The following is a 25,774-nucleotide window of genomic DNA, read 5'->3' on the forward strand; positions in this document are numbered from 1 at the left end:
TATTAATGGACTAACGTCAAAGCAGAAAACAAAACTTCCAAATGTTATAAAAACTAGTATAAGTATACAGATCTCACATGGAGTACTACAAGTCTTAATTTAAGACAAGCAGTTGGAGTTTTTATTGCTGCAATTTTCACAATGAGCAGAAACGTTAACACCAAGCTTCTGGGCGTTTCCTTTCTTAAAATTATCAAGAGGAGAGCTTTAAAACTAAGGTTTACTTGGGGTTAGAACTTTATTTGATGATTATTGGAGCTTTCTGTGTTTCATTAAAATTTTTAAAATAGTATTTTAGTGTCTTAAGTAATATAGGAATATATGAGCTAAGATTGAAATGTTAGGAAGGTCAGAAGGTAACTAGAAGTCTGCACACCATAGTGGTAAAATGTTATTGCTCTATTTTCTATGAAAATATTTATTTGGCCTAACTTTTGTAAATAAATATTCAGTAACACTGAGCTTACTGTCAAGTGTAGTATGAGATGAAGAGAGCGTTACAGTGTATTTTATTCTAAGGTATGAGCCAAACCCTACCTGATAGAAATCTGTTTTCATTTTAATAAGAATCCGTACCACTTGCACAGATTAACTGTACATAGATTAGGAATGAAATGCAGTTTTGGAAATTTGAAGAATTTAGTGTCATACAGGATTGCTATTTAAAAATAGTAACTTTAGCTGCTAGACTTGGAAAGGACTTAAAATCTTGTTTGTGTTTTGGTTGTATCAGTTACTAAGGTAGTTCGTTTAAATATTAGTTCACATTACCTAAATAGATATCTGTTTTGTAACTATTTTCAAGAAAGATTAAAACATTTCTATTTTAAAAATAGATTATGGTCATAGCTTGGTTAACTTCTCTCTTACATAACACTAATTAGTCTGTAGTCCCACCCAAATATTCATCTCTTCAAATAATTCTTGATTGAAGGTTGAAAAGTATTTAATCACCCAGATTACTGTAATTAGACTTGATGTTATCAGAAAAATTGAAACTGTTATCTAAAATCTTTCTGCTACTCAAGATTGGTCAAGTAGTGATTATTATTTTTTAATGCTTTAAGAAAAAGGTTAAGGAAATGGGTTAATTTAGAGATAGTTAATTATTGGAATTACGGAAGTAGAATCCTAAAATAATGTCATTTTTCTTGACCTGGTGTGATAACTTTTAAAGGAGTAACTATAACTAGGATCTAATTCCTAAATTTTATTCACGACTGCGATGTGGTATTTTGAATTTAATATATAGGTTTTGTTAAATATATGTTATAAACTATAAAAATACCTTAAATGCTATTCTGATGTATACTTAGGTATTGTTTTGAGTGGATCATTGTGTCGTATAAGGAAAGGTCCTAAACAACCAAAAATACCTAAAAAATCTTTTTTAGATCATTTATCTGATGGACTTAATGTAGGCTATAATTTATAGACACTTTCCAATATATTCTTACCAACAGTTTTTAAAAAGCTGTTTCTTACCAAAAAATTCCCTTATTTTGTAAATAAAAATTACCTTAAAAAAGAGGTAGAGCGAATGAAAGAACCAAGTGCTTAACACCTGCAAGTAAAGTGCAGCTTATAGCAAAATGCTATTGATTGCTTTGGAAGCACAGAGCAAGTTTAAATACAATTTGTTTAATTACAACAAAAATGCAGTTTTATAAAGTAATACAGTTTGTCTTTGCAAAGGATTTTATGCATTGTGCAGTGGTAAATAAAATCCCATCAGTTGTATAAATTTGTTCAATTACCAGAATGGCTAAAAGAAAAATAATCAATTTACTTTGAAAAGCAACAGAAATTAGATTACCTTGGTTGGTAGGAACTTGCTAGTGTAGTGTCTAAATTGCTTAATAATATCGAAAGTTACCATGTTTCACAGTGTAAGGATATTGGCACCTGTTTTTATATGCATACATCTTGTTTACTTGGGGACTTTGGTTATGTGAACATGTTTTCTTTTTCTTTCCATTTTTGTTTTTATGGGAGCTATTGCATGACATAGTTGCTTTTCTGGATTTCTAGAATTCGTAATCAGTTGACATTTCAGATCAGTGTAGTGAAAAATCAGATGTAATTTTATGAATCAAAAGGAACTAATCCATCAGTAGGGATAGCTAGGTTATAATCAGCCAAAGAAACACATATTCAAAATTTTTACTGACTGTAGAATTATACGGGACTCTAAATCTTAAATTCTTATAGTAGTAAAGTGGCATGGAATTCATCGGAGCAGATAGCTGGGCACCTGTTTCATTACCACCTGGATTCATTCCGGCACCCAGATTTATCCAAGTGCAAGAACAGGCACAACTGCCTCTCACAGCTACCCGGCTGTTTTTAGGTCATGAAGTCAACTTCCTGGAATTTCTGGGGAAACCAGTTGAAAAGGGAGGACAAATGTCACTTTAAATAGAGATGTTTAAATCAGATTTTTGCCTGAGGGTAAAATTTAGGTCTGTTTTAGCCCGGATGTAATGTCTCCCTCTACAGAGCACAGCATTAATCACGACCTGACAGGAAAACGTATGCTGAGCAAAACGGGCCCCTGTTGGTCTTGCCATTGATTTTTTTCCAATCTGTGAGGAGTACATTATAAACATTAAAATTCACACACAGGGATTACACCTTAATCTCTGAACTTCAGTAATGAAATGAGTTGCTTAAAAGAAGCCTACTTAAAGCTGAAGATTCTTTGGGAGACGTTTTTTAAAGGATAGATTCAATACTTCAATAAAAATAGAAATATAAGATTAAAAAGCAGGCAGGTTAAGCAGAAGTTAACTTCCTGAAATAATGACCAGATCTTAATTCTGTTTTAAGATGCGTGAAGTAACTTCAAAAAAATTGTTTAATCTGGTAGCTGAAAAAAGAAACAGGGATAAAACTATTAGTTCTTGGACATGAGAGATAGGAGAAGTTGAAAAGGCAGTTAACTTTAGACTTAGATCAATTCAAACACATACTACTTTGCCAGAGCAAAACCAGATACAACCCTGTGTCTTTCTCTAGATGAATAACAAAAACTTTAGCCATTGTAGTAGCAAAGAAGAATGCACTGTGAGATTCCTAATAAAAGAGAAAGGATTTAATTTTGTTCTTTCAGTTATTAGATAATACTCTTTTAACTCCTTTCTTGGTCGAATATATACACACATGTACCTACTTACATAAGCATACACTTTTGACTATTCTGTTTCTCTGTATACATCAGTATTTATTAACAGCTATTGGCTAAAAATTAGCACAGGTGCAAGTTTAAAATGTAATGTATGATTAAGGTACCTGTTTTTAAACTGATTCTGAAAATGATATGACTTACTTGATCTCTGTTTTGTTCTCAAAGGTATTTCCTGCCTTTGGACCATGAAATTCCTGTGCTGTGCACACTTTGCCTCATTTTGTAGGTGTTTTTACATCAGTCCATACCTCAAACAGATTATTGCACTGGATTTAGATGACATAATAATCCAACCCCAATTACTGTCAAAAATGGTTCTTGGCTGTCGGGGGCGGTCTAGGTGACCTTGCATTTGACTAATGCTTTCTCTTGTAGAGGATAGTAAATAGTGTTTATCTGTAGAGAGAGGAAAAGAGAATTCTCCCTGTTTTCTTTATAACGTGAGCTCTAATTTTAATCATTTATTCTTAAAATAAAATAGTATGACACCACTTCATATAATGGGTGAGTGTTTACAAGATTTTCAATAAGGTCTCTAGTTGATAAAATATTTCTGTTTTATGTAGATTATATTTACTTAAGCAGTTGTCAACTGCAATTTACTACATGAAAAAATCATGTTGAAAGCTATTTTCCCTGTGTCTTTACTTTGAAGAAAAGTATTTCTGTTTGGAATTGTTATTTCTTTATTCCACTGGTATCTTCCCTGAAGAAATTTTATTCCTCTGCTTTAAAAGCCTACCATTTTTTTACTGTTTATTACTGTGGTTATTGATAAGAAATTACAGAACACATTTTTTATATAGCATGTTCTTTACTCTTATTAATCTCAGGATGCTTATGGTATGTATTAAATCTTAAAATTCTTGGCTTTTCTGTGGTTAATGTCCAAGACAGTTTGGAAAATGTTAATTTTGGTGATGTAAGCTTATGCATTTGTATCCCAGTGATTGCACGTATTTTCGTAGAATTTGATAAAGGCTTAGTGTATTAAATGAAGAATTGATCCATTTTATATATCTTGTTTTCCATTTCAGAAGAGATGGACGTAATTCTAAAACACATGATTTTGCTTCATATTCATCAACAAATAAAAATTACACTAAAATTATGATACGCTAGATATTTTCACTTTTACTAAGGACACTTTACTGTTTTTGTCCTTTTCAAAGTTCTGTTTGTCATGTGAAAGATATTTGACTATTAGGTGCTTCCTCTTGATAACATCATTGATGATGAATAATGGGACGTCCCCTCCCTTTGTTTTTTCTGCTGCAAATGCTTTGTCACCCATAGCCTTGATGGAAGCCACTTTTTATATTGCCTTTGGTTTTTAAACTAGGTCTGCAGCCTGAATATTTAAAAGTATAAGTGAAACAAAATTTTATTTCTTTCTTGTAAGTAAAAAGCTCACTAAAACCGCTGCTTATTATACGTTGCTTTTCCCATTAACCTTATTTTCTTTGTTTAATTGGAAAAAAGAAATATAATTGATATCTCTATATTTCTGTATGTTTTAGTATGAAAGTTAGCATATCTTTCATAATTTTATTTAAGAATCTTAGTTTAAAAAATCACTTTTTATAAGCCTGTCAATTCATTTATAGGTAAGTCAGACTGACTTGCCTCAAATTTACAGTCACTGCTTATATGCTATAAAGGTGGGGTATGCATATTAGAAGGGGGAAATCTTAAAGGAGAGGGGAAATAAACATAGTCCAGAAACAATTTTTTGGCAGACCTTGCCCGCAAGACTTTGAAATGGTTCTTAACTTTGCTTTGTTTTTCCTCCCTTGGCAGAGATACACCTTTATCTCTGTATACCTGGGGAAAAGAGGAAAATGTGTAAACAAAAACCTAGACAGATTCTGAAAAAGATATTAAAAAGATATTATGGAGCGGTAAAGAACATTTTTCAAAGCAGCTCAGCTTCTTTTTCCTTTTTGTATTGAATTAATGAAAATATATTTATTTTTCAAAAGTAAATACTCTCTGGTTTAAGTTTATGAATTCTAAATAAGAATAAAATATAGTTGTTTCTGTGGTCATTTAAAATTGATTTTTTATCTTTCACTGTAAATCAGTCGTAAGATGCCGCTTTTGATTGCTTACTTTGCAGTCAGAAGATGCACCAGGTAAATGGGTTGGGCAGCTTTGTGTTGGGTGGTCTACCATTGCAGGCTGGTACTGTGTAAGCAAGGTAATGTTTTCTTTTCCTTGAAATACACTTTGTGAGAGCAGCTCTTGGGTGACTGAAAAGTTTGTGTATCCTCTCTGCTCTAGCTGCATTCTTAACCAAGATGAAGTACAAGAATAATAATGTTGAACCACAGATTTTCAGGAGCAGTTATTTTAATCAGATAATTGGTAAGGAGGAGGGAACAATGCTAGATAATAGCATTTTTATGCAACGGTGACCTGCATCTTTACGCACACAACTGCCTCCATGTTTCAGATATTTTTGCTAACCTTTGTTATTACCTGTAGAGGGAGCTTGCATATGAGATAAAATAATCAAAGCAGTATAAATTGATTATTTCCCTTTTGAAAATGATATTTTATTAAGATATTTTTTATTCTTGTTTGAGAAAAATTGTTCTAAGGAAAATAAAGCATTTTGAGATTAGCCAAATTCTAGCGAAATATAATGCCAGGTATTTATCATTTTATATATTTACAGATTACATTTTATTTTCTGTATTTACCTTTTCTTAATTAGTAAAAATTGCTAGAAAGATAATGAAAATAATGAATCAGGTTCATTTTGAGATTCTTATTTTTTTAAATGATTGGCTAAAGCTCCGGGAGGATGGTCTCAGACCTCTCGTTTAATACCTAATAATTGTTAAAAGAGCGATCTGAATGTTTTAGATAATTTTCCAGATTATGTAAAATGCAAAACAGTCACTTAACAGTAAGGGGTAAATTACATTCCTCTACATTTAATTAATAGATCAAATTAGGTGTGTTGCATATGCTCTTCTCTAAAAACAAAAATGATCACCTTGGATTAGTGACTTTTACTTGCAAAAATGGACCGATTCGTGCAGTGACACTTAAACAAGGAAACTGCTAATAAGGACCTTCTGTTAAGCGGGTTAGGAAACTGCTAACTTGGTAAAAAATGAATGCAGACATGATAGACTGCTTGATTAAAAACTGAATTCTGTTTATGAACCCCACGTCAACTAAATTTCTAAGAAATTATTAATCAGATACTCAGGAATACTTGAGAATTTTGCAAGCAGGTGTTTAGGTAATCTGGCTGGAAAGACTTTAGGAGCATTTGGACTTTAGCGAGCGAATTTTTCACATTACCTGAGTATGTTTAATTGTGCCAGGAAATTTAAGGACAGGATACTGTGTTAAATTCTACTAAAAATGAATCATTTTATTTTAATTTTACATTTTGGTATAGTAACATTGCTTAAGAATTTGCTTGTTAGGAAGAAGGAGGGTTATCTACTTACTTATCCATCCTTGAAAAGAGATATAATAGTTCATTTTTTCCCTTAGTTTACCAAAGGATGAGATGACAAATAAAAATATTTATTTTGTATTTTAAAAGGCTGTTTCTTACTTAAATTTACTGTTGTGGATTTATTATTTTATTAGCTAATCTTTACTAATGTGGAAAGTTAGATTATTAACTGTTATACAGAATGACCCTGTAAGTTTGGAAACTGTTGTCTAATAATGAGATTTATGGTACTGGCATGGGCTTTTGTATAAGTACTACCCTCCCAGCATGGTCCTGTATTATCTTAACAAGTCTGTGCTACATTTACGCAGAACATTTTCATATCAGGGTAAGAATATTAACAACAGCACTTACATTTCAATAGGATTACGATGGTATGTTTTACAAAAGTGTCCAAATACTCCTTTCCATAGAATTATTGATAGACATCCTGTACTGCCAACTTTACTTCATTGCCTTAAATAATATGATAAAAAGAGATTTCTTATCATAGTTGGTGCTAAATATGATAAGCACTGGAAAATGGAATCTGATATTATAGCTCATTACCCTTTTCCCTCGAATATCACACCTCCCTTCACAGTGAGGTAAGGGTTACTAGAGAGAATTCATTCCAGGAAAATGATTGCGTGAGGAACAGTAAGTGTCACGGAGTGCATAACTTCTGTGAGGTTACTGGAAAAGCACAGCTAGGGTAAGTTCTACTTGTTTTGTCTTAAATCTGAAGGTAGACTACAGAGTGATTTTTAAAATAATGACATTTGAATTGTGAAGAAAATGTGTTATTGAAAAACTATTGTTGTAAAAGGATTATTGTTATTTTATTATATTGGGGATGTTTATGATGAGAGAGTTAATTGACAGCTGCTTTTCAGTTTAAAATAACCCAACATTCTTTGTAAATTACCAAAGAATTTTTTATTAAACATTCTCGAATGAATAATAAAAAAGAGTATGAATTATGATAAAACATCCTGTCATTTGTATAAATGTTAAGAGTAGATATGTATGTATTAGTTGTTCCTGCATCTATATGAGCAGATCGCTTTTTTAAATAAGCTATGAGGATAATATAATATAAAGAATAATTCTCCAGATAAGGGTAATATGTGTTATGAATATACATTTGAAATAATCTTTTTTTAGTATAAGTTTTATAAAAATAGAAATTCCTATTAAAAAAAAGACTTGATACCTTTTTACTGTTTGAACTGAAGCCAAATATTTTAACATGTTAACATCTTAAACAGAAATTAACAAAACTGTAGTAAAGCCTAAATAATATTTCTTCAAAATTTTGTATATACCTATATGAAGAGTCTGGAATGCAAAACTGTGAATCTGCATGTTTTCATAACTGTATTGGAAAATAATTTTTAAATGTATTTTAAATTGCCTTATTACCAGGATTTAAAAACTACAGTTTTCATTTTAATTATAAAAATAAACAGTATTTATTTTTGCCTCTATGTTTCAAAGGCGTTTCCTTTCATCTATTTGATAGATTTATTCAAATTGAAAAAAAAAGACTTTTTATTATGTATACTTCGTAGAACATGATTTTGTGACATTCACATAATATTGTTAATTCAGAACTGCATTAAAGAGTGAAAATGTTAAGACCCTAGAATATCAAATTTCAATTCATTTCTAAAAAGAGTAAGTTATAAGATGTTATGTATTTTTAATAAAAAGTATGCTATTTTTGTAAGAAAAAGATGTTACAAATTATCTCCAATAATTTAGGCATAATTGTATTGCCTTATATAAAAATAAATACAATACCTAAGGAAATATCTGAAATTCAAAATAAAAATACTGATGCATTTTACTTATGGATAATTTTGTCTCATATTTGCTTTCCATATTTCAATATAAATATGATTCATAAAACCTTTTTTGAGATTTATATTTAAGAAGGAAAAGAAAACCTATTGAATCATTGAATTTTTATGTAATGTTTTTTTAAAAATTAGTTTATATTTAATGCTCTTTAAATCAGTTTATTGATTCAAAAGGCATTTTTGTTTTGACCAAATGTAAGTCAAAGCAGAAAGGTAGTTGAGTGGCCCTATGTAAAAAGTTGGTTTAGGTTCAACAAAAAGGCTTAGCCCAGCATTTTACTACTTGTCAGAGCATCATAACAAATGCTCTGTTATCTCTTAGTAGTAGTTACTGGCCCCCAATAACTAATGTAAAAATAAATACCTGGGCCTATGAAATGACTTGAATTACACTTCAAAAAAATCTTTAACTCTTTGCTATGTGGGATTCAGATAACAGCTGCAACACACTAAGGTATTTAAGAACACAGTTCTCAAAGCATTTTACTATCTTCGTGATCGCTATAGGACTTTAGGGTTGATTAGCGCTTGTAAAATATTTTGTAGAACTGTGGTGACATAGAATTATAATAAACTTGATGGTCAGTCGTAACTTTTATACTTGGCTGTTTTAATAATGTAGTCACTCTCGCACATCTCCCATGTGTTTTTTTTTCTTAACTAATTTTTTGGTATTGTGTTATACGTTAAGTACGTAAGTTCTTTAGACATTTCAGCCTGGAAACCTGTAATTGGTTTCATTAAAATGAGAATAGATATCTTTTAAGACAATTATTATTCAGTTAATAATATTACATGATTAAAAAACCCAGGAACAAATCTTAAGTACCTTAGAATTCACATTTTCTAGAGTTGAATTTTTCAAAAACATTTAGAATTGATTTTTAATAGTTTAAGAATATCCTTTAAAGAAATTAGAGAATAAGAATTAGAGCTCTTTAGAACAATACTAAGTTGAAAACCCTATAGTACAACCATTGCTTAAGTATTTTAAGAATATTGAGAATCTTGTAGATTACATATACTAATAGCTTCATTCTCTATATTGCCTGTTAATTCTGTGAAAACCAAGAGGAGCTATCAAGAGGGTTGCAATTAACTCACCAAGATGTTAACTTTTAATTGAAAATAAACTAAAATATAGATTTAATTTGTTAGCTTACTTTATTAAAACTGATTTTGCCTGTTTTTAAGGAGTAAGTCATCGCAAACTCCAACATACTTATAAAATTGATGATAATGTCAGATATTTTTTGCATTCTTAAGAACATCATTTTAGTATTTTGTATATTGATTTAGTATTTTTGACATTCCCTCTGATAGAATGTTTTCTTCAGTTGTTTTAATAATGTGATGTTACTCATTTCTGAATTGATGGCTGAGGGCCTTATTTCTCCTTTTAAAAAAATTGTCATGTTTTTCATTTGACTTCCCAAGTAAACTGCTGTTTGACCTCCTAAAGATAGCCAAGATAAACATTTAGTGATTTCTATCAGTGTACAGTTTTTTCATGTAACGTGGAATCTCATTATTTGGTGGTGGTCTTCAAAGTGTTTCCGTATGCCTTAATATATATTAAGGCCTCCATAATTGAAAAAGGATATTTGCTATACCTTTATGCTTGGCATTATTCAACTCTTGTAAAACATTTTTTTAATATTGGGCCTGATAATTGATCATTCATTATAGCATATGTGTGAGCTTTTTATATTTGCATACTTTTATTCAACCTACAAAATAAAAACTATTTCATGCATTTTTTTCTCAAAGAAAATATAGAAGCTTTTCATTGAAGCATCTTAAATGACAGTTTGAGGAATGCATATATACTGCCATCCTATAATTAAATTTGTGTTGTGAATAAAATTATTTAAAAGAAAAAATAAGGTAGTTTGTATAAAAAAGATTGGTATGGGCAACTACGTAGCACAGATGTTGCCTTTGATTGGCCTGCCATCCTACTTTATTTAGATTTGTTTCAATCAAAATATGGTAAGGAAAATACATGTATTAGTTATTGGCCAGGATTTGGCTGAAAATTAGGCTCTGTCTATTATATAAACTTACAAATTATTGCATTATGTGTAAGACAAGTTTCTATTGATTTTCTCTCATCATTTCTGTTAGAATCTACAACTTAGATAAACCTTTGTGGTACTTTTACTGTTTTAGTTTGTTGACATTATATTTATTACATAAAAGAGATTTAAAAAGAGTAGAAAATATATGCAGCCCTGTATAAAAATAGGCTTTTAGATAGGGAACTATAACAGGTGTCAATAAATCAAGTAGGTAGAAAGTCAGACTAAAACTATTAGGAAGGATTCTGGGAAACAGAATGTAATTTTAGCTAAAATTTTCATTAACAGGGCTTATAAAGGTTAACTTTTGGACGGTATCACAGCTATACGATTCTGAATTTTTAAAGCTCTGCTTATCTATTTGAACATTCATTCCTTATCAAATTGACTTTTTAATGCTGAGTGCTCATGAAAGCTTCAATATTTTACATAATTTTAACATACAATCAAAAATTGATGAAATATAAGTGTTTGACATCTAGGTTAAAATTTTTTAAATCACCTATCATGATGGTATAGAAACAGGTTTAAAGATGGGACTTCAGTTCATTTTTGTTGTTGTTGATGCAAGATTTATGAATAGATTGAAAATTATTTTAACAAACAATTTAGTGGAAATTAGAGTCTCCCTGTCTTTGGTAGTGAGATTCCTTTATATGGACTTTGAGTTTTATTGATTCTGTGCACGCGCAATAGATAAAGAATTGAATGATAACAAATCTAAAACAGCATAGTTTTTGGTTTAATATGTATGTAATATATTACAAATATTAAAAAACTGAAAATTGTTCTTAATTCTAAATATAATAATCATAAACTTATCTCTATCTTTCACAGTATAGTGCAAATACCTAATGGTGTATTTGGTAGTTTAGCTGAAAGACAGATTTTCCATTTTTGGTTAACTTATATTCAAGACTGTTAATCTACCTAAAACTCCTTAAACCAACTTTTAATTTATAGGGACATTTATAGTGTACAAATAAGATCATAAAGGTAAAATTGAAAGAAGCAAATCTTAATTTCTGTGTCAGCCTTGTTACCATTCTATGTTGTGCAATTTATAGGTTTCTCAAGGTCAGAAGAAATCACTAAGCCAGAGCGATCCAACTTTTGCCATTATCCTACAACTTACTCCCAGTTTTGATAAATTAAATTGTATTCAGATGCACAGTCATAGAGAATTTTTAGTATATAAAAGAATTCTCTTGAGAGTTTAATTAAAGTAAAGTCATACCCAAATCTTTTGAAATATAGGGTATTTCACGTGCAGGTATGTTTTCAAAGTACATTATGTTTCTGTAGTTCAGAGCAACCTTTCCTGGCAATGTTGCATGTGTATAAATGACAGGTAAGGGCTTGGGTTTATTTTAATAATTCACAGTGTTTATAATGTTTTGGATTTTACCTTCAAGATGTTATTTTTGGTTTCTTGCAATGCCACAGAAGTTATTATGACAGCACATGTGGTTTTAAAAATGTGACAGAACTTCTAGTACCAAGTTTGTCAAAATTGCCAGACCGAAAGTATGTATTTACTTTCATTGGTCTTAAAGTCTATATTTTGAAATATTTATTGTGTTTTGCTCTTTACAAGAGCAGTTTTATCTATAAGCACATTTCTCATCTAGGTATCCATTAACTTTGGGACTTTAATTCTTCATTTTAGATCAACAGCCATTTATTAAGGCCCTGCCTGAAGAAATGTACTGTATAAGGACTGTGCTCTCTAGGTACTTAAAATCTCATCAGAGAAACAGACATTTCCACAAATAATTATAATATAAGGCATACCGTAATGACATGCCAACCTGAAGTTTAGAGGAAAGACTGTGGAAATATAGGGTAGGGGGAGTGAATTCAGAATGAATAATATAGAAAAAAGAATCCATTTAAATAGACCTGAAGGCAGAGGAGGATTTCAGTAGATGCAGGCTTTTTGAGGAGGAGAAGTCAGAGGTAAAGGTCAGGGAAAACAAAGGCAGAAAATGGTACCTTAAGGAGGCTGTGTATGGAGGGTACAAATTGCCCAGGAAGTGGAAGGAGATGAAACTGGGATGTTAGTTAGGGGCGTGTTTATGAAGAGCTTACTGTGCTATGATTAGACTTTCTCATGAAGGCCATAAAAAGCTGTTAATATTTTTCTGTTGAGAAAGTGTTAAATTTAATTGCTGACGGTCATGGTGGTGTAACCAATGAACTAGAGTAGGGAAATACTGGAGGAAACGGAACCTACTTAGAAAGTGTGGATGACAGTCCAGGTGAGTGGCAGTGGCAGTAGACAGTGTGGCAAAGTTTTGTAGTGTTGGGACAGAATTTGGCCATTGATTGAACTCAGGGTAGAGGAAGAGCTAGGTTCTATACGAGTCATTCATTCCTGCCATTGGCCTGTTGAGAGCAAGGGAGGAGGAACGAGCCCATTTTTCTGACAATGCTTTGAGGTGTGTGCATTGCGCCTAAAGAATATTGGCTGTGCAAAAATTGCTTCAAGTTGATACGTATATTTTTAATGTGACCTGTGAAAAATTATAATTTTGCTTCCTTTATAGATATCTCTAAAAATATTCTTGAGTATATACCTGCATATGTTTAAGTGATATTCATGTTTTTTTAAGTGCTGATTAAAGTGAAAATTTTTATTATGTGGATCTGAGGCTGTAAGGTTTAGTTTTTTGGTTTATTTGTGTTTTATTTATTTATTTTGTAGATTTATTAAATTTATTTTTTATTTTATACTGGAGTATAGTTGATTTACAATATTGTGCTAGTTTCAGGTGTATATTTGTGTTTTACATGAGGTTCTTGTATTCATAGCCAAAGACTATAAATTGCATAATAGGAAACTGAATAATAACTATGGTTTGATTTAAAGTATTAATAAAATCTAAATTTGTACATCGTAGCTGTAGGGTTTCAAGATTTTAATTTAGTGAAATGCCTGAACAATTTCTTGTATTTAGTTTGATGAGTATTATGTGAGAAGCTCGTCTTCCCAAATTAGGACAGACATATATATTGTACCATTTACAATTACCATTTAATTATTAAAACCTGTTAAATTTCATATTTAATATTTAGATATCTTTCTGCAAACGAGCTGCTTAGATTTATTGTCACCATTGCTTGACTTGTATATTAAAGTCAGTTTAATTGCAAATGCTAGTCTGAGGAAGGGTGGAAAGTTAGGATTTAGAAGTAGCCATGGTTTTTCAACAGCTTTAGTAAATAAAAAATGCTAAAAAGAAATAAATCTGCAATGCCATATGCATTATAGGCAACGTCAGATACCTTAATTGCAAACTAAAGCTGAAGTTTAATTCCCAGTGTGAAATTTACTGTTTTTTCATACAGAGGTGAGATATAAGCCCAAGACTGGCATTGAATTAAGAGTGCTAACGTCAGTCCCATAATATTGGAGGAGAAAAGAGGTGTGGATTTTAATTTTTTCATTCTTTGTTCTGAATGGTGATAAAACTGTATTGTACCTTTATGCTGACCTTATTTAAAACAATTGACTTTTGGGAGGAATTTCACTGTTGGAAACGGTGTGTTCTCAAATTCAAAATATTGCTGGGAGAATATGTAGATGTGGAAGCCTACTTCGTCAAAAATTTTTGCAAGAAGAAATTATCTTGCACTTCTAGTGTACTTTGAAAATAAATGTCAACTTTGTTTATTTACCCCATCCTGTTTTTATTTAAAAGCAAATTTCTCAGGTATACTTAATATAGTTTTATATAATTTCACATTCTCTAATACTTTAAAAGATTTTAAGTTATTTTCAGTATTTCACTTATTGAATTTTCAAATACAGATGGTCCTCGATTTACGGTGGTTTGACTGAGGATTTTTTAACTTTACTGTGGTGCAAAAGCGATATGCATTCAGTAGAAACCGTACTTCAAATTCTAATTTTTTATTTTTTCCGGGCTAGCTATACGCAGTACAATACTCTCTTGATGCTGGGCAGCGGCAGTGAGCCTCGGCTCCCAGCCACCATGACAAATATGTGTACCTATACAGTCATTCTGTTTTTCACTTTCAGTATAGTATTCAATAAGTTATATGAGATATTCAACACTTTATTATGAAATAGGCTTTATGTTAGATGATTTTGCCCAACTGTGGGCTAATGTAAGTGTTCTGAGCACATTTAAGGTAGGCTAGGCTAATATATGAGGCTCGGTAGGTTAGGTATATTAAATGTATTTGTGACTTAGATATCTTCAACTTTCATGGGTTTATAGGGATTTAATCCCATCGTAAGTTGAAGGAAATCTGTATTTTAAAGAAAAACTTCATCAGGGGATTATTCTGCTGGAGTTTGATTGGACCTGAATTGCATGTTTAGTTTTTCCACTCACTAATTGTGGACATTTTTGCTTCCTCACTGTTAGTGAGGAGGGTCAGTGGTTTTTAAAACTTCCTTGAGGGAGTTTATTTGACTTCTGCAAATGATAACAGGAAAGTATTTTATGCCAAACAATGATAAATTAAACTTGTGAAAAATAGCCATTTTTATTTTTTGTGCCTTAAATTGGCAATTCCTCAATATTTAATTAAACATTAAACATTTCAAAAAAATGCTTGAAAAATCCCTATTTTAGGAGATCTCTACGTTTGTTTCCAGTTGTTTTAAAAAATTGTGTTTCGGTTTTGTGCTTCAGTTTCTGAATTCATTCACTTTTCTTCATCTTGCCCTCGATTCATGGACATTACTTCCCATAGTTCAGTTTATTCATTCACCCCTTCCTCCCTCTCTCCTTTTTATTTACCTAATTTCCTTCCTTCTTTTTTGTTGAAAACATTTATTATATGCTATTTGCCAGGCATTATGCAAGGATACCCAGAACTGAGGTTATAGATGTGAAAGCCATGGGTCCTGTTTTCATTTAGCTCACAATAATTTTGAAAATGATACTTTAGATACTTGTGATTTTGTACACAAATGACAGTGTTCCTCTGGTGTGTGCTGTGGAGGTTGAGGGAAGGAGGGAGTTAGATCGTCAAGTGATCGGCCTCAACTGAGTCTTAGAAAAGGAATAGTGGTTGGCAGAGGGGATTTCAGGTAGAAGGAATAGCATAAATATGCTAGGAAAGGTGCAAGGTGAGGTTAAGCCTCCTAGGTCCAAAAATCGAATTAATTACCTTAATAGTTAAAGAGGAAGAACAGGAAATAAAAAAAGGATGTTCATTCCCAAGTTTAGATGTTAGCCAAAAAAGAAATTCATTGAAAATTATAATAATTTTCCAGAAAACTGGTTAATTTATTGTATATTCACTCTATTAATCACCAGGATATTACATTACTTATCAGAATCGATTAAAGGGATGAGCAAAAGCTGTGGTCCCTAAGGAGCACTTACTTTCTTAATTACATTTAAGTACTATGTAAAGTTATTTGTGCCCTTGTATCATTTCCTTATCTTCCACATCATTGTATTTCTTGCAGTACCAGCCTCAATGCTTTGAACAGAGTATGTATCCTGGACGTTTTTTTGGTTTGGTTTGAAGAGACTTACATTGAAGAAAGATAAATATTGAACATTTTGACAAAAGAGGTTTAAAAAATAGTTTAAAAGCTTAATTGAAGAAGAGTTATAAGACAACCCAATAATAACTATTATACAAATGGTACAATGACTGTAGGAATTTTTGGAAAGAGGGGTGTTTTTCAGTTGGAGGTGATCCAGTTGGCTTTATGTCATAGGTGGCTTTTAAATCTGTTAAGTCTGTATGGAATTTTCTTAGGTGGCAGGGAGGGGAATGTTTTCTATATGGTTAAAAAAAATCTTGAATATAAGTCAATTTGAAGGGCATATTCAGAATCACTGAGCAAATAAGTTTGACAGAAGTAGAGGGTTGAATTATTTTTGAAGTTAGATCTATTTGGGCTCTATTCTTGTTGTTTGCTTTTTGCCACTTTTTTTTTTTAAAACTTTTTCCTTTTACCACCGCCCCTCCAGTCCCTCTGTTGTTAAAATAGAGATACTAGGTTTGTTGTGATAATTAAACTACAGTGAGATAATAATATATGTACTTAAGAGAAAATTTGAAAATCAGCAGTTCTGAGGTCTGCCTTTGTTAAGTCACAACCCCAAGTGTTTTCTTTGTCTCATATATAAAGTGATTTCTAGAATTGGTTCCAGTTTTACACATTTTTATGGTTTAGAGTGGAATTAGGAAGAGGAGTCTAATGGAGGTTGGCAAGCTGGATGGAGGGCAAGAAATTAGCCACGAGATTTTTACAGAAGTTGAGAGAGAAAGAGGTCAGGGCAGAAGGAATGAAGAGAATGAGAGGGGATTAAAACATTTCAGAAAAAGAATTGATAAAACTGTGAGTGAATGAGTACCACTTTAAAATGAAGTACCTTTTATATTCACAGAACTGTATTTTATCCAAACTTAATGAATAATGCTCCAGAGGATTTTTGGTTTTGAAAACTTAGAGACAGTTAATTTCATTTGTGTGTATATGTATCTTTGCATGCACACTTAGCAAGCTCGGGTCAAAGGAAATCTGTCACTTCATAGTGGGTGTGATTTTTTTATTTTACCATGTCACACTAATGCATTTCTTTGTTACTGTAAAGCATAAATGTGTAATTCATGTTGAATCAGTATTTTGGCCTAGAAGGTTTTTTAGGAGACTAATAATGGTATAGAGGCTTCATTAATACATAGGACTATATAAAACATTATTAATGTTAACAGATGTTGCACTTTAATCCCCTAGAATGATTGTTTGGTACCAGCAGGAAATTTAAGCCTGAATTGTGTGAAATTGTGTGCGCATAAGCTGCTACTTAGATTGTAAAAATGCTGTTGAAAACAGTTAAAAAGTTTTAGCTGTAATTGGCAGAGAAGTATTAACTGCGCTCAAAGAAGTATGTGTGTATGGTTGGCCCATGCGCCTTAACCTTTTTATCATTTATCTTCTTGTATTAATGTCACTAAATTATTAATTCATGAGTCAGGGTGGGAAGTATGAAGGCACCATTTAAATGTGTGGCAGATCTATCCTTATCGCCAGAGACATGAAAAAAGTCATTTTGTGTTATCTGTAAAATGGAAAGGACATTTTAAAATTTCATTTACAGTAATCCACTTCACTTCCAGTAAACCACCTAGATTATTACTACCATAATATAATGCTCTTATTAAAAATTTGTAACCTCCACTCTTTTGTCTTATATATATAGACACTCTTTTGTCTTTTATATATATATATATATGTATGTATATATATATAGAGATAGAGAGAAAAGTTTAGCTGATGTGTTTTAAATGTGGTTACCTATTAATTGTAGCTTAGAAATATTATTCTTATGGCATGTTATAGTGTGACTATTCAATTTTAGGTAACATTAGCTTGCAGAAAGTAAAAATATTTATTATAATAGTAACAATCAAATATTGATTGGGAAGAGCCTGGATATAAGGAATTGGAAAACTCTAAAAATTCTTTTGTTCTAACAGAAATGTATGCATTTATTGTGACTTCATAATTTTTTTGGAGTAAGATTGGTGATTCTGGCCTTGTAGAATTTTTAGCTTTATAGCAGAAATTCAACAAATTAGAATTTAGTAGTCTCCTTTTGAATACAATGTGGGACTGGGATATATCCAGTGTTTCATGTGGGTGAGTAGCAGTGATGACAGAAGTTTCACGAGTTTGAAGCCACTTTTACCAACAGCTATTTGAAACCATCATACTAATGGTAGAATACCTCAGGGGTCTTGTCCAAACCTCATTGCTTTTCAGTCTCCCATTACTTACTGTTTTGATTGGTTTTACATTCTCTCCTGCCAAAGTAGTAAGATAGGTTATTGTGGTAATGCCTTTTATTTTCTTTTCTGGAGTTGCTCCCCAAGCACTGTAAGCTGTACATATGGCTCTGTTATACACACACTGAAACACTAATTTGTTTTGGTCAGTATAATGCTGCTTTATTTTGTTTTTCTCATTCCAGCGTAGTTAACTTACCTTTACATTTAAATTAATTTCTTAAAATAACAGACTGAAGTTGGTTTGAATATTCTGGTAGATGTTGATGGTTATTGGTCAGTTCATTATTTGACCGAACTGCATTCAGTTATCTCCATCTTGTATCGGTTAATCTATAGCAGGAGTTAGTAAACTGCCTGGCTGGCAATTTTTGCAGTAAAGTTTATTGACACACAGCCATGCTTATTCATTACACATTGTCTATGGTGGGTTTCATGCTACAAAGGGAGAAGTGTATAGTTGTGACGGAGGCTCTACGGTCCTTAAAGCCTAAAATATTTACTTATATGGTCCTCTACAGAAAAAAGTTTCCTGATCTCTTCTGTATAGTATCAGTCTACATAATTCCTTGCTTCTAATTTTTCTAAACATAATGGGATATTATTGATAGTTTTTAGCTTAAGAGAGCTGAAGAATTACTGGTTGTTATCTTTGGAAGTTATTCTTATTAAGCTCAGTTTTTTGCTTTGTATGTGGAGTGGCAACGAGGGATATATTTTCCTCAAATACCAGTTTTCTGATTTGGAAAATTTATAAAAAATTAATGAAATACTGCAAAAATAACATGTCCTTTACCAAGTAAGAGAGTCTCGGCAAGTAATTCAAGCTTCTAGTCAATTTTTCTCAGCTTTTTATAACCTATGTTTCTTTTTATTAAACATTGCTTTTTTTTTTTTGGCTTTTTTTTGGCTGTGTTGGGTCTTCATCGCTGCGTGCGGGCTTTCTCTAGTTGCGGCGAGTAAGGGCTACTCTTCGTTGCAGTGCATGGGCTTCTCGCTGCAGTAGCTTCTCTTGTTGCGGAGCACGGGCTCTAGGCATGCGGGCTTCAGTTGTTGTGGCACATGGGCTTAGTGGTTGTGGTGCACAGCCTCAGTAGTTGTGGCTCATGGGCTCTAGAGCGCAGACTCAGTAGTTGTGGCACACGGGCTTAGTTGCTGCGTGGCATGTGGGATCTTCCCGGACCAGGGCTCGAACCTGTGTCCCCTGCATTGGCAGGCAGATTCTTAACAACTGAGCCACCAGGGAAGTCCTTGAAATTTTAACAGAGGTTATAAAATTATATTTTAATGTTGAAAATCCCTTTTCTAAAAACCACATACCTCCCTCACTCCATGAGTCACTAGTTAAGAAGCACTAGACATAAAACATGTTATATTTTAAGTTTTTAATGAACTAAAGTTTTAAATTTTTTTAACAATCATTAAAAATGACTCAGTCCATTATGTTTTAAAATATTATCTATAAACATTTTTCTTGCCTTCCCATATGTCTTCTAATGCTCTTTAGAGGAATCAGACATGCTGACCACATAGAATATCAGTCGAACACTGGAAGTAAGAGTCTGTTCTTGTTCATTCACTTAAACTGAAACTTTATTTCTAATGTTGTTCATTAAGTTAATTTTCAGAAATAATTGATATATACTTTTTCTTTACCACTCAATAAAATACTGTTATTTTGAGTTTTGCTTGTAGACACAGAGTGTATGGTATGGAATGTAGGGCTTAATGGAGACTAACGTGGGCTAAGCACAGGAACTTGCTTTTTCTGGAAAAAGCATGTCGTCTTGCTGTTTGATCATGTGCGTTTTCCCACAAAGGCGGAGTGTGAAATATGTGAGCTGAATGAGTCTCAGGTTATTGTATTATGGCTGCTGATGTAATAATCTGTAACGTAATCTGTAGGTAGGTTTCAAAAAATGTTTTTTGTAATAGCAACTCTTTTAGATGTAATTTTAAAACTCTGAATTATTAAAGTAATTGCTGAGAGATATTTTGATAAGAGACAAGCTTTTAGTGAAACATATTGCAATAACCCTTAAAAATCTCCTTTAAGATTACTTAAGATGGGGCTTCCCTGGTGGCGCAGTGGTTGAGAGTCCGCCTGCTGATGCAGGGGACATGGGTTCATGCCCCGGTCTGGGAAGATCCCACATGCCGCGGAGCGGCTGGGCCCGTGAGCCATGGCCGCTGAGCCTGCGCGTCCGGAGCCTGTGCTCCGCAACGGGAGAGGCCACAACAGTGAGAGGCCCGCGTACCGCAAAAAAAAAAAAAAAAAGATTACTTAAGATGGAATCAGGACCATAAACATGTTATTGGAATAATTGAGAAAATAATGGAATAGTACATTTATTGTGTATTCCTATCCTTGTATATAGTTGCTGAACTTGAGGCTTAGATGATTGTGATTTGTCCCAGCACTCATAGTGGTAGGTTAAACCAGGATTCTAGACTGTGTTCCTCATCTCAGTCTTGGGCTCTTGTCATTAAGATGATATTGGTTGACCTAAGTACACATCTCAAGGGAAACACAGGTCTATAAACTGCTTTTATTTCTCTTTTCTTTCATTATTTTGGTATAAAATATATTTATTGTCACTAACTTTTTGGGAGTTTAACAGTTATTAATGAATTCATATTTGGGGTCTTAATCATTTTCTTATGTATTTAATTCTCCTTAGAAGATTATTAACTTTTTGAAAGTGGCAGTCATATCTTCATCTGTTTATAATCCCTTTAGAGCCTAACACAGGGCCAGTATATAAAGTAAATATAATGAATGAATAGGTAACACTCATTTCAGTACTCAATATCAAAAATATCTGGAATGTAATCACTAGATAGTCATTGACCTAAACTGACATACATGCAATTTTACTGTTAATATTATTTATTTTATTTTAGAATTGCAAGTTGAGATGACGCTATATATATTGACATAGCTTGCAGCTGAGTTTTATCATTTATTGATTACAAAAGGCAATGTGCTATATACTTCAGAAAATTTTTTTCAGCTTCTTACCGTGTGTTCTTTGTAGTTAATTTTTCATTTTTAAGTTCATTTGACATATTTTACTCAGATTACCTCATTACCTTTAAGAAACTCCTGATGGTGATATTGATGATCTAATATACGACAGATCCTGGGTCATTATTATTTCATTTAGTGGTTGTACATAGAGACCAAGAGGGAATCTGAATATTGATTCAAAGAATGGCTAGTAACAATGATTTATGAACAAAGGATCCAGTGTAGTGAGCCAAGGATAAGATTGCATCTCGTGAGCAACATTGGATTTTTTCTTTTCTATTTGCCTGAACAGTGAAGAGACCATAATATCACAGAAGTTGACATTAAAATGTTCTTTCCATTGTTAATTATATTTGAGGAAATACTTAGGTTTATAATTTTGACTTGTAAGCAACTTCTCAGGTATTTTGGCTCATAAGATTCATCTAGAATAATTTGTTAATTTATAACATATATCGTGAGCACTTTAAATAGCCCTGTAAATGAATAAAATTAAGATAGCTTAACTGGAAATACTAAAAATTAAGTTAACATTTAGCTATCATTACCTAAGGGATGTTAGTTTTACTCATGTAAACATTTTGAAAAGCAACTCATTATTTTTTTTGTATTTCGTCACTTTCATAATCCCAAAATGACTTTGTTCCGTTTGTATTTTTTATTCCAAAAGGAAAGATAATAAAACACATAAAGTGAGTAGGCTTATCTGAACTACTTAATTCGTGGCAATAGTGGTTTTAGAACATGGTCTTATATCCCAGCCCTGCTGTTGTTTACTGTCCTTGTACAGGTTAGGTATTCTCATTTTAAGGCAAATTGGGGATAATAATTTATATTTCGCAGGTTGTTGTGAAGATTTCATGAATAATGTAAGTAAACTATTTAGTTTATCTGTGTAGCTTTATCATTTTGGAGGTACCTAACTCTGTGCCAGGCAATTGTAGCTTTCTATTTAGAAAGGGTTATTTTTGAGCTAGAATGTAATCTCCCTGAGGGTTAGGAGTTTTGTCTCTTGGGTTCCTCAGTACACAGCATGTAATAGATCCTCAGTAAATGTTTGCTGAATGAATAACTTAGCAACTAAGAAAGAATGTCCTTGTAATTAGCCTTGATTGGAATTCAAGCTTTGCTGCCTGCTAGCTGAGTAACTTCCAGTAAAAGAGTTAACTTTTCTGAACCTCAGACTTCTGACCTTTATGATATTGGCCTTTTAAGGATTACTGATATGTGTCTGATACAGTATTTCACACGCAGTAGGCACTCAGGAAATATTTTTGGCCTTGGTACCCATAATTTATATTCAACTCAAAAATACTGCACGAGAATTCTAGACCATTAGAAAGTTAAGAAGAAATCAAAAGTTTTAACTTTGGAGAGGAGTGCTATTTAAAAATAGCTTTCCCTTTCCCCCAAATGGGGAAAGAACTAAATTCAATATTGTAGGTGTATTGTAATTTAACAATAAATACAAAATATTTTAAACCAATGGATTTATGATTTTTTTTGATGTAAAAGTTGGGCACGCCATCAACTTTCATGTTATATAAGGTAATATTTTGAACTGGGCATGTAGCTTCACTTTTTCCTTTTCTTTTGATACTTCATTTGCAGCTTTATGTTCAGTCATAAAATGTCCCCCATGTTGGTTTGAAAATGACAGCCATTTGTTTTTATTATTTCAACTGGAAGCATTTTAATGAAGAGAATGGCAGACTGCCCTGCATTGTGCCTCCAGAGTCCACAGCTACAAGCCTCTTTTGCACGCTCAGCATGACTCCTAGATATCATAGCAGATAGCAGATATAATTTACTGGGAGCATTCCTGAACTCTTCTCCTTTCTACTCTTCTAAGTCCTCTCACAGGAGAATTTATACCTTCACAATGATGAAGAAGTTTCAATAAAGGGTAAGATCAAAAATGAATGTTAAGGGAACTTTAGTATAAATGGTGTAATTAAAGTACTCTATATTTGATACCAATATCTGCAGAAATGAAACAGAAAGAGGGTGGCGACTATTGGTTGTCCACGTGGTTTTAAAATCGCTATTAGCATTTCCAACCCCAGCCCTATCTTCGTGAAGGGAAAATAAAGTCCAACGCGAAAAGAACGTCAAATGTCTGGAGCTAAAAAAGGCTTTCTGATTAGTGATAACAAGGGTTTACTTAGGCAACTTACTGAAAGAAAAATCCCAAGGGTGTTGATGTTTTCTCCTATGTTAACGAGAAGGGGAAATTCTACAATTTATTTTTTATTTTCTAAATCTTTGGAGTGGGGGCAGAGTGGGGTTAATATCATCCTGTTGCTGTTGTTATTGTTGTTTTGGTAAAACATAGAAAAGCAGCTTTCTTTAGTTAGTAAATTCTTTCCCATAGTGACTATAATTTTATAGCACAAATTAGATCAGAAAGACTGATTTTGTACAGCTGTCTTTAGCTCTCATTTAAACTTGACATACACTTAGTGCATAGAATTTTAGGCTGACACAAAGTGTGAATGTTTCATTTTATACAGCATTAGTGCATAGTAACAAGGATGGGTAACTTTGGTAGGTTTCCTGCTTAATATGTCTCTTTGCCTTTCCGGTTCTCATACTTATGGTTGTTTGGGTGTAATATCCGGTGTTCACAGTAGTTCAGTGTCTATGAGTAGAAATCAAAGATAAAGCTTTAGATATGAATTTTAGTGTCTTTGCACTTAGTAGAATATCAACTCAGTTAACCATTTTTAGAAAAAAATAAATTATCTTTTTCTCTCATTAATTTGAAGCATGCTGTATCCTACTTGTTTCATTGATGCTTTTCAACAAATGGGTTTTATTTTTTTTCTATTTTTGCTAGACAGATATCATATATAAGGTTAAATGTGATTTCTTAGTAATGTAACATAAATACACAAATATTAAAACTGATCAGTAATGGTTTCTTAATTTTGCTGACAGTTTAAGGCATGGGATGTTTAATGCAGCTAATAAATATAAGCAGGTTACTGTCTGAAAGGCTACAGCTAACTGTACATTGTAAGTAGTGTATAAAACATTGAGGACTGTTGGGATATAAACAATGCTGAGGCATGTTCCTGGAAGTCATTGTTCAGCTTTGGAAGGTTTAGTATTAATGATGCATTAATTGACTTTTTACATGACAGAGTAATAGGATACTTACTCTAAAAAAAATCTTGACAGAGGTTTGGTAGACAATGGCAGGTGGTTATAGAAACAAAGTTAGGATGAAATAGTTTGAATCCCCTTATTTGAAGGATAAGAAAAGAAATAGTCACTTGTAGTTTGAGTAAAAATGTTCTGTTTCAGTTTTTGTTAAGCAATGAACTGTTACTTAGCATTATGTGGGGTTTCATCTGTGCCTTTACCCTCCCAATTTTTCCCTGAAGTTCTTGGGAAGAGTTTTTCTAAAAATCTAAGGACAAACTGGTTTTTAATATGGGGAGTCACTTAATCTTTTCTGTTTGTTGAAAGAAAGTTTAATAGCCCTTTTCTGGTTTTGTTCCTTGTTTTTGTTCTTGTTTTGCGTTGTGAGACACTTATACTGAGCTTCATTTTGCAGGTAGTTATATAGAGTCTGTTGGCTCCATCTATGCCAGCGAGTGTCTTGTGGCTCCAGTTTGATTTAGGAGCAGTTTTCTTGGGATTAGTTTCACCATGTTTGATTATTTATTCATTCTATCCTTAGCTGATTATGGTCTGCTAAGTATTTCAGTTTTCATTAATTTCTTTAATGGAAGGTTGTTTTTAATTTGGATCACAGCAGTAAAATCTTTTGACTGTTTTAAAAATTGCATTTAAAGCTTGAACTTTAGAAAATAATTTTATTTGATGTGAAAGTGATTTGATGTAGATAGCAGAATGAGAAAAATAAATTTGATATTCTTTTACTCATTGCACAGACAGATGGACGGACTTAAGCTTTATTTGGGCGAAAGAAGCCATGATTTTATTACATTCCAGAATCTCTTTCTGTTTGTTAGAAACAGTCATTTATACTAAGTCTCATAGTTGACTAGAGCATATAGTTAAAATCAGTTCATAAAATATTCTATCCTGGCCAGAGACCACAAAAGAGGTCTGGGTTGTGTGGTTTCCTCCTCCTTTTCCCTTCACTAACAGAGGTTTTCCTATCTTGGCAGCTGTCTCTTACAAGGCAGTCGTCAGTCCCTGATTTCTTCCTTCTCTTTCTTCCCACAAACAAGGACTCTTTCAAATAGCGGATGACCAAAGACAGACCGATCTTGGATCGCTTTAAGAAAGTGGAAATGTGTTCAAGGGTTGTGCATGTGGGCACGCAGCCTGTATGCATTAGTTCATTGAAATGAAAGTACCCATTACAACCAAAACCTGGGTAGTCAG

General features: G+C 32.5%; 1 protein-coding gene across 11 annotated transcripts in view; it reads left to right on the top strand.

Annotated features, from left to right (window-relative positions):
- Positions 1–25,774, top strand: part of ADGRL2 (adhesion G protein-coupled receptor L2) — a 211,896-nt gene that overhangs the window by 38,842 nt on the left and 147,280 nt on the right. The window contains exon 1 of one of the 11 annotated variants that reach the window (XM_079943890.1): positions 12,338–14,021. The exons of the other annotated variants lie outside the window; for them this stretch is intronic. The gene's annotated coding sequence lies outside the window, so the exon portion shown is untranslated. Of the gene's footprint in view, positions 1–12,337; positions 14,022–25,774 lie in introns of those variants that run through there. 11 annotated transcript variants of the gene reach the window in all.

This window comes from Stenella coeruleoalba (genome assembly GCF_951394435.1).
Source record: "Stenella coeruleoalba genome assembly, chromosome: 1".
NCBI lineage: Eukaryota > Metazoa > Chordata > Mammalia > Artiodactyla > Delphinidae > Stenella > Stenella coeruleoalba.